Genomic DNA, 10,647 nt, shown 5'->3' with positions numbered 1-10,647 from the left:
TAGTGGAGCATTTGACACATCGCCCTAAACTAGACGGTGTTTCGATTTTTAGTCGGAGACTGCCAGAAACTGTGAAAGAGGTTGCTTGACCACTACACGCGCGAAACAAGGGCCCAGGAACTCACGAAGCGAAGCGGCAGTGGGTTCGTCGCCAGCAAACGTGGGAATTCTTGCAGGCCATATAATTTTATAAAAGACTGCAACCGTTCTACAAAGTGAGCCTTTGACACGTTGTCAAGCCATGGTTTAAGGAACGTAAGCGTTGAAACAGACACAAAATGTATAACTTTAGTTACACATTATGATCACAGTCATGTTCACGGGAATTCATATATTGGCCCGGCGAGAGATGCCATGCATTTGCGTTGCACGTTGCCGCGCCTGTGTGCAACGTGACTGAGACAGGCAGGCTTTTTAGTGAGCGAGCTCTCCAGCACTACTGAGAGTTTTGTTTTGAGTGTGTAACGAAGATGAATATAAAAAAGGCCCTCCTTCATTGCCTTCTTCATATGTTCACCCGGCATCGCCCCACACAACCAAAATATCTAACAAAACGATTGTGAAAATAGTTCCCATGGCTTGAAGCAAGCTTGGCACGCTGTGCAGAATAATTTGTAGCCTCGTGATGTTAATTTATGAACACACTTAAAGCTATCTATGTGTTTTCCCCTATCAATTGGACACACGCGAACCTTTCTGGTGGTTTGCATGTCCCCCGATGGAAGCATATGGCAGTATGTTTTGCAGTAATGCCTCAGGTGTAGTTTATAAACTTATAGTGTAGCTGTTATTTCGCAGTGATTCTGATATAAATGTTACACTAACCTGATGAAAATGTTCAAGAATGTTATGCTAATATAATAAAATGAAAGATGTTTGAAACACTTTTTTTATGTGAAAACCGTTTTGCCTGCTATGTGGAGCATGTTTCTGTTCCTGTAGAACGGCGTGCAACCTGGACAAGACAGCACTAGCCATGGACGCGGACGGTAATGTCGCGGCAAAGGACCTCTTTCATTTGATAGAGAGTGGCTCACCGCCTTCTGAGGACAACAATGGCATCGATTTGGAGCAGATGGAAGGGGGCCAATCACAGCTAAATAATACTTATGGTGATGAGCCCGCTCCGCGTGCGACAGTGTCGTCAAACGCACCGACAAGGGGTAAACAAGTGACGCATTTGAGCAACAGCTGCTCTGCCAGCTGGACAAAGAGAGACGGAAACTGACGCCTTTGCCGCATTGGTGTGTGCCTGGAAAGATTGTCCAGGCTTGCAGCAGCAAAGTGACAGGCCCGAATAATAGAGGTAATTGCAAAAGGTGACAACTAATTAATAAAAAAATGCTGCACTTACTTCCATTACTGTGTGTTTTTACAATAAAGCAGAAGGCTGCTGCGTTTTTTTAAAAATTATTTATGATTCTACTTTCCACAGAAATGCAATGACGTATGTGACTCATGTGATAAAATAATTTTATAACCAAATTATAAAAAAAATTTAAATAATATTTGCGTTACATTTTTAGCGCCCCAACACCTTGTGCCAAAAAAGTGGAAACACTACTATAATAGCACCGGGTCATTGACTTTTAATCCCACTAGACTCACGCGTGCTTCAAATTCCGCATGGCAATGAGTCCAAGGAGCTCGGCACACGGAATTCGAACCGCAGATACTGCGATAACTCGTGTTTGCAGACTGGCTTTTGGATGATGTATGAACAGTGCGGCTCCGGCTGAATAGCACCAAAACTGAAGTGAAAACTCACCTTTTTGCCAGAAATGCCTCAGAGCACTGGATAATACTACACACAATACAATGCGAAATAGTTCTTAGAAAAATCATCACAGATAACACAGAGTGATAATATTATTCGCATATATATATAACTATCTTTCGCAAGCTCTTGTGATAGTGATACTATCGAAGGTAACAAAAATGATCAAATGTTTGTGCAGACTCGGTGTCAGGCCCACGAACCAAAAGCCGGCAAATATATCAGAGACTTGAACTTCAAACGGCGGGCATCAAAGCAATGACTAGCTAGAAAAAAAAAAAAAAGAAGATATTTCAGGTCACTGAACGTACAAAAAACACTATTTTAATGCCCGAATAGGACCGGCATGTAAATAAAATTAATTCTCGTCAAAAGAAAAAAAATAACTTCGCGCCCATTATTAACGTTGATATAGCTAATTCTTGTATTAATTGCGATGCCAAAATTATAGAATATTATAATAAGGGTGATTAGGATTGTACTCGATTTCCGACTCAGCTCTTTTGTCTCACGTCTTCTCGGAGCGCGGGAAAAAAAAGAGACGCTTCGGAGTAATGGCCGGATAGAGAGTACACTCCTAATCATCGTTCTAATAGAATAGTTGCGGTAGAGCTCGCACAGACAACAATTGCCTCTTGCGGCATAAATAGGGGCAAAAAATATTTTTCCGACGACCATTTATTTTGTGACATGCCTGTCGTATCCAGGCAGAAAGAATGGCGTTTTTATGGGTTCTTTGTTCTTTAAGGACAGAAAGAACGTCACATAGAAGTAATGTAGCGCCCCCATTTTAATTCCAAGAAAAATGGCTGACACGGAATGTCTTTCACCGCTTAATCTCTGCAGCAGAAAAAAAAAAAAAAACTTGGAGACCAATAAACGAATCAGGCTCAAGAATATAGACCTCCAGCACACAAAATGAGACTGACACAAGTAGCCACGCAAACAACTTTTACACGCGCAAGTGGCTCTCAAATAGTTAACGAGACTAACACGTGCAGTGAAATATGCCAAAAAAGAGCAGTTTAGAGGAGGGAACCGGAAAATTGTCTTACGCTATGTTTGCGAGAAAAAAAATGGTAACAACGAGTCATGTATTAGCAACTTCTGACAACGTTTAGCTGCCGTGGCAGAGAGCCTTCTGCAGGCATGACATAGTCTGAGATCTCATCCCTCGTATCTATGGCTGCTTGAGCAGGGTGCTTGCAGGTCACTGCATTGCAAGTGCCACTTGGCGCTACAGTCTGCCTCCACCGACCTTTCTGCACTGTCCACCCCTGTGACCTGTCACTGTAATCATTAGGGCAGTATAAGAAGTTGTCAGCCATAAGAAAGTTTTAAAGACAGACAGCTACCTTTATCGTGTGAGTGACAAGCTCCGACTTCACCTTCTATTTTTCCAAGGAAAGAACGAAACCTGGAGACTAAAATGCAAGAAGCTTTATCAACGCATCGGCGCGCCCTGGAAAGACGGTAATTGAACACTTTTTTGTTGTCATCCAGATTTTTTTTCAGGGTACGGAAGCTTTAAGTACGTTCTCAATGGAAAAGCGGCGTCGCCGGCGACACACCAAAGGGCAGCCCGAGAGTGTTTGCTTTAAAGTGACACCTGATGGCACCTTCCCGGAAGAACGAGGCATCTGGGATTCGACCCTGTGCCCCTACATCGACTACAGTAAACGTGTAGCTAGCGTCTGCGACAGTGAGCAGGAGCACGGTATAAAATGCTTTATAATTATAAAAATCTGACCCACCGTTGTCTAGGCACTTGATAGAAAAGTGCTTCCCGTCAATGCTCCCGATGACTTTCGGGAAATTCCACTTGGCACAATACTCCTATCGTATCGTTTCCCACTTTGGGACGGTTGCTTTTTCAGTACAACAGGAGGCAGGCAGTCCCAGATGGCCGGCAAGGTCCCTCTCAGAATCCCTGAGACTGTCGAAGAGTGCATTCGGTAGCTCATGGCCAAATCCTGCCATGACTCTCCGGCAGCCAGAAATCTACGAAAAGTAATATCCACATATTAACCACAATCTGACGTTCTTTTCAGATGGAAGATTTTGTAACAAAAGTGCGGCATGTTTTGTAACACTCTATTGAAAACAGATTTAAGAAGTGTTGCGAAGCCAGTGAAGCTGTAAAATATTTTTCTTCCGTGCTGTTGAATGTGAATGTAGTACATTTACAAACGGAGCACAGCTTGTGGGAGGCCTTTTTGTATCCGCTCAAATTTATTTGCAAAGGAATGAACAGTGATTAGTATAAGGTATGAAAAGATATATAAAGTTTCGCAAAATTAAAGATTTTATTTAAAAGGCGAACAGACCGCATTTACATCAACGTAACCGAGAGCCTTTCTTCATGGGAGATTAGCCTCCTCTGCGTTGGTGCGTGGAGGACTCGATGAAACACAAGGCTCAACAGCCGATCGAATCATGCCTTGGTCACTCTGCATGAATAAAATGATAGGGCGGCCCCACACGAACAGGTATTCCTCAGCACACGCCTTAATGAACTACACTTTTGCGTACAGCTCTAGGCAGCATACCAGCTTAAACATACCATATCAGAGTTTCCTCCACATTGTTCTCTTTTATACAAAAACAACAGGAATTTCTCAGGGATCGCCGTTTGACTTAGCGCGGCAGCTTACACTGCAAGTATAAAGAGCCCTAAACATTTTTTACGAGGAACAAACCTGCCCATTCTCCTAGATTTCAATGCAGCAAGCTCGTGACACTGATGAAAGCGCTCTCGTAAGCCATCACAAAAACAAGACAGAAAAAACCTTCTTCATGACGTCCCTGGTCCTGGCTTGGGTGGACATTGGTAGAAGCGAAGCTACTGGCGAACCGGCTGCGGCTTGCTCTGATAACCGCTTCCCCTGCAGCCTCATGCGCGTCGACGGCTCGTTGTTTACTTCAGCCCACCACGTCGAAAGCCGGCATGAATTTACCGGGTCTCTCGGAGTTGGTGCTCAGAATCCTCGATAGAAGTGCGGAGCTTTAAGTATAGCGCAGGAGGACACTCCTCGTAAGCGCCCAGATCGCGCTGGCGAAGCCTCTCGACCACAACTTGACGGCGCTCAAGTTCTATGCAAGTTCGGGCGAGCCTCCCGTGGTCTCGCGAGGAGACATATTCGTACATTCGCTTCTTGGAAAATGTGCTGCCGGCGTCGTGCGTCGTCTGGTAGGATCCGCGGCGCATGGCCTCCGAGATCCTCAAGCAGGCGGGCTTCGGAATCCTGCGCGGGGGCGCCTGCGCCGCCTTTTCCACCGCTTGGAAGGGGGGGGGGGGGGGGGGGGGGGTATGTGGTCGGGTCATCGCGTGTTGTTTCTTTTTTTCGTACTTTCTAAACTGCATTCGTTTCTTTCATCATCTAAAATACTCAACAAGAACTACTTTCGTAAATAATTGAAACGATCCGCGCCACTAACATTTTGTATTTCAACAAAAAACAAGAAAGAAGAAAAGAAGCTTTTTAGCGGTTTTGGCCGGTCGTAAGGCAGGAGGCGAACGGAACCGACAACGTCACGATTTCATCACATGCCGCACCCGTTCGGCAACACGGGGCGTCCGCGCAAAAGGAGGATGTTTCCACATCTTCCGGTTATAATATGACGCACTGATATTTAGTGACTCACTCCGTGCCTGCAAGGTTGCCCGAACCACAAGAGATGTGGAATCCCCAAAAAAGACAGACGCTTAGATAGGATCGCAGGCCCCCTTTAAGGTAGTGCTAAGCATTGTTGTGGAAACGAAACGCGCAAGACACGTGCCATGGGGAGGCACTCACTTGATCGAATGACGTTTTAGCGAACGCCCACGTTTCATCGAATGACACTTTAGCGAATAGTCGGACGCCGCGAAGCGGCGTTTTCGGGTGGGCCAAGTGAGTTCATATTTTTGTAATGAGCTGCCGCAGACTGTCGCCGCGAAGCGGCGTAAAGCGCAGCGCGACGGATGGATTAACGCGCGCCCCCGTTATTCGCTAAAACGACCATTCGCTCAAATGTCGCCGTTCGCTAAAATGTCATTCGCTCTTGTGATATGGACCCCGTGCCATGAGCGGGTGCTCCGTCGCTATTCTCATTCAAGGGCCTCTAATTTCAGTGCTGCGCCGCAATTTGCTCCAAAGGGTCGCTCGACACAAGGGTCTCCTGCACTGGCGCATTTGACTTGCAAGAGAAACGCAAACACATCGAGGGCCTTTACGGGAGACGGACTGAAGGAAGTGAAGAGGCCACTTCCCTCAGCAGGGCTTTCACAACTGAGGTAATATACGTTGGCGACGGTACAAGGTCACGTGACGCCGCCACGTCTAACGGAGAAATTTTCCTCTTAAACTTAGAGGACAAATTGCTCCGCCACGACGACTTTATAGGAAGCAAGCCCGCAACTATACTGGCTTTAAACGTAAAATGCGAAGGCCGTCGGGCGAGGTTCGTTTAGATCTTCGCGCGCTCAGTCCCTTCGTCGTGTAGTTTCTTACCAGGACACAAGATGGCGCCGACAACGACCGTTATCGCGTTTGTTTGCCTCCTGCTGTCCTCGAGCGAACTCAAGCCGGTCCGGATTCCCTCTCCAACCGCTCTCGCAAACTCTTTTGCTTCGTTTCGCACTAGGATAAATCGCAGCGGATGCTACGAGACAACAATGTTCAGTCTAATGCAGTGGGACCGTCACGCGACCTTTGAGAGTGACGCAGCGACACCCGGGATGCGTAATCACGTCACACGTTCACTGCACTTCATTGGCTGGAATGGCTCGTAGCTTTCCGCCGGGGTCCATAGTAAGGGTGAAACGAAGCACGGGAAGCGAGAGAAAAACGCCTTGCTCAGGGCTGCAGCTGGACGCACTTTCACACTTCAAGCTTGGATCGCCACACGCGTTGCGGCGAAGGGGGTAATTGTCTTTCGTTTGTGTCTCCAAAAAGGTACGTGAGTCTGTATTTTTTTTTGTTTTTTTTTGTGGGGGGGATGGTCAAGGTTTGGTGTCAGTTTTCGCATTTGGTTGTGGATTCGGCGTGTAAACTTGCGAAGTTCGACATCCTTCCCTAACACGGATCGGAGTGGCGATGCATAGAGTTATTATAATGCAGGCTAGAGGCTCAACTGGCGCTAGTATCATGGGACTTCCGGCATCAAATTGTTCGTGACAGCAACCAGCCCCACCTTTGCGGCGCTTCTGTGCATTCCTATGGGAAAACGCGTTTGGATTTTGTCTTCTTGTCGGTTAATAAGATGAACTACATTTATTACTTGGGTTGTAGCGAAGAGTATAGGCAACCTCTTAACATTATGAATGTGAAATTGAATTAATTACAGTATGTTTTTCGATCATTGAGCGATGCTTATGTTCTCATTATTTAGGACCCAGTCCTATATATTTTACATCAAGTGTGTCAAGCCAAGCGGCGAATCTAACCAGAAATAAGATAATGCGGCCCTTGTTTAAGGAGCGCCAGCACACCGATGACGCTAATATAGAAAATCTGCAAGAGATATAGGTCACTAAAGACCCCTTTTACGAGGGGTCAAAACACGTGAAACAGCGGAAATGCACGCACTATACAATGTGTTTTTCCTTTTATTTGTGGGCTGAATTATTCGGGCGGTAAGTGTTTTCTGGCTTTTCCCATTTTAAAAGTTTCCGAGCAAACACATATGCGTTTTGAACTCTAGAGCAAACTTGACATTACGTAGGTACTGCTCCTCTAGTGTTAGTGCATAGTTATTGACATCTCCTTTGATTTTCGAGATGCTCTTCATTACTTTCGCACGTAAAAAAGCACCGATGCCGAGTTCGCGTTAACAGTGTTGGAAAGTGGGCATACATATATGTAGGAAGCTAATTTAGCACCGTTTGCCAAAAAACAAAACAAAAAAAATGACGCCGTAACCGACCAATATTTTCGACTACGTAACTGAGAAACGTTCCAAGCCATCTAAAGCGTGTCCATAGCCTGTCCCGAAAAATCATTTGCGGGGTATTTTTCACCGGAAACCTAAATTATACGCGCCTCGGAACGCTTATTCTCCACCTAAATTTAGTCTTGGCGGTTCGAACCACATGCCGAAGTCTCAGAACTGTCCGTCATCTTATTCAAAAGTTCGCACCGATTTTTTTTATTTGAATGGGAAGATGGCGGCCGAGGGAACTCTCGGGTGGAGGCACCAGTTATCGAAAGCAAGCGAGCACCAGTTATCGAAAACAAGCAAAAATGGGAAAAGCAAAAAAAAAAAAGAAACAAACAAACAGAAACAGTCTTTTTTTATTTTTCCAAAATCAATGAAAGTTTCAGAAAATCGCTTATAACTTATTAATAAGATAACGGTTAGTGCCGAAAGTTTGGTATCTCGTTCGGACCGCTAGCGCTTGATTTGGGCGGAGAATGAGCATCCAACAATGCGTAAATTAATTTTTCAATAAAAAGTTAGAAAAAAAAATTTATAGTTTTTTTTTGTTGTTGTTGTTTTATAGGGGGGGAGGGAGGGGGACATTTCTATAAACGCAAGGATTTGCCGTCATTTTATGCAATGTAAAACACCGTTTTCTTTTCCAAAGTTTAATATTGTTGCGTAGGGGTCGGACGACACTGTCCACGGATCAATTATCGTCGAACTTGAAGATAAAAAGTTTCGATGGCGAAACCAGTCAAACATGGGGTTCGGGAAATGTTCGGGATATAACCATATCTGCAATAATACTTAAGAACAAGCGAGCTGGTGATGAGTCATGGTAATAAAACCCGAGACTCAGGAACACAGAAGGGGACGAACACAACATGTCTGCATGGCATATTCTTTGTGTTCAGGGCGATGGCAGATACGTTATCGTCAGTCACGCGATCCACATGGCACGTCTCCTTGCTTCTTAGGCTGCCTTTATATCAAGGCCGCAAAAAGTGAGGGCGATGCACAGAGTAGATTGTCCGGCGGATAAGCGTTTATTTACGTCTGCCGGCAGCTGGCTCGCTGCCATCTCACGCGGTCATCCCACATTCTAAAAGAGCTGTGTACGTCCAGGATACTTCGAGCACTCTGCTATGGAATGTCGAAAAAATAAGTCTGCAAAAGATTTTTTTTTTTTTTTTTTTTTTTTTAATTTGTCAATTTTATTACATCTAGGATTTCGTTTTTTCGCAGTTTATTTCACCTCCAATTCGGAGGATGTTTTTCGGAGTTTATTTTTTGACGAAAATTGTGAGTTTATTTTTTTTTTTTTAATCCGGAGTTTGTCGGAGTTTATTTTTGTTTAATTCTGAATTCTTAGAAAGTCAGAGTTTAGTTTCGCAGTGTTGCCGGTTAAAAATAAATAAATAAATAATATTCGTGTGTAAGCGTATGTCAGATAAAACAAAATAAAACGCGCTTGTTTCAATTCATAGTTATTCAGCTGGATTTGGTGTTAGTGACATTACCGGGCAATCTTAATTTGTCCCGCGACACAAGAGGCACTCAAGTGTTGCTTCCATAAACGTCGATACCTTAATACCGATAAACTCCTGGGCCGGTTTGCTCGAAGCGCTAACCGCGGCTAAAGTTAGCCGCAGTACCTAGGAGAAGGATTTTGAAATCATGTGACTGGCTCGGTAGGGATGCGAGGGAAACATGGCTGTGCCCCAGTGAGTGAGCGCCGCTCGCTTTGGAAATATTATGTCGTTGTAGCTGCAATATCGGGCGCGTTAGTCAGCAACGAATGGTGCAGGAGGCTTTCGCTTTTCCATACCTCACTTAAATCGCAAAGTATGAGCAATGACTTCGCCTCATTTATTTTCTTTCGATTCTTTCGATTCTGGTCATTCCTAAGCCCAAAGAACGCGATAATTGTCGGCATGGCAACGTCTTTCAAAAGTTGATTGCCTTTACTCAATCGGCCGGGTATTGATAGCACACAAAAACAGACAGCGTCCCAATAGACCTTTTGCTGAATTTCCCAAGCACTGACGTGCATGCTACGAGTGTAGTTACACGCGTTGCAAGTGCTGGCGTCTGCAGTAATAATTGTTCTAAAGCAAAATGTACAAATTTCGCCTTGCACGCGCGTTCGTCAAAGCCTAAAGCGTGTTTCACATGCAGCGATTTTGGCCCTAGAGCGGCGCCGCTCAACCGCTGATGCTGGCCAGAGCGCCGCGACGGCAGAAATCGCGCCGCTCTAGGGCCAAAACCGCTGCATGTGAACCAGGCTTTATGATTATTTACTTGGAATCTTTTATAAGAGAAAGGCCATCACACACGGACCGTAGAACTGCACTTTCAGCGTTCTCCTCGGTGCCTGGGAAATTTAGAAAGAGATTTATTGGGACGCTGTCTGCTTTTGTGTGCTCAATACCCGGCCGATTGAGTCAAGGCAACGCGCTTTCCAAAGACGTTGCCATGCCGACAATTATCGCTTTCATTTAGGCTTCGGAATAGCCAGAATCGAAAGACTATCTAAAAAATGCGGCGAGGTCAATGCTGTTGCTTTGCGATTTAAGTGAGGTAAGGCAAAGCGAAAGCCTCCTGCACCATTCGTTGCTGACTAACGCGCCGGATACTGCAGCTACAACGACAGATTAGTTCCAAAGCGAGTGGCGCCCACCCACCGGGGCCCCGCCATGTTTCCCCGCATCCCTTCCCTACCGAGCCAGTCACGTGATTTCCAAATCCCTCTCCTAGGTACTGCGGCTAGCTTTAGCCGCGGTTAGCGCTCCGAGCAAACGGGCCGTGGAGGTAGTCGCTGGGGAGATCCTATTCGTCCCATCCTGTACCATCAACCTACCCGGCCGCGGCCGCGCGAGGTGCAGTGGGACAGGATATACTAGAGAAGTTCCACATTTTATGCAAAAAACTGTGGCTCCAGTCCACGCTGTGAAGGGGGTTGGACA

At 45.6% G+C, this 10,647-nt stretch overlaps 1 protein-coding gene across 4 annotated transcripts in view; it reads left to right on the top strand.

Moving 5' to 3' along the window:
• The first annotated feature begins 6,344 nt into the window (after nt 1–6,344).
• LOC115319534 (alpha-tocopherol transfer protein-like) overlaps nt 6,345–10,647 on the top strand; it is a 31,925-nt gene continuing 27,622 nt past the window's right edge. For all 4 annotated transcript variants that reach the window (XM_042286543.1, XM_029979564.3, XM_042286542.1 and 1 more), the window contains exon 1: nt 6,345–6,714. The gene's annotated coding sequence lies outside the window, so the exon portion shown is untranslated. The remainder of the gene's footprint in view (nt 6,715–10,647) is intronic.

This window comes from Ixodes scapularis, unplaced genomic scaffold, assembly GCF_016920785.2.
Source record: "Ixodes scapularis isolate PalLabHiFi unplaced genomic scaffold, ASM1692078v2 PGA_scaffold7__128_contigs__length_106722199, whole genome shotgun sequence".
Taxonomy (NCBI): Eukaryota; Metazoa; Arthropoda; class Arachnida; order Ixodida; family Ixodidae; genus Ixodes; species Ixodes scapularis.
This window is presented reverse-complemented; position numbering and strand designations above follow the sequence as displayed.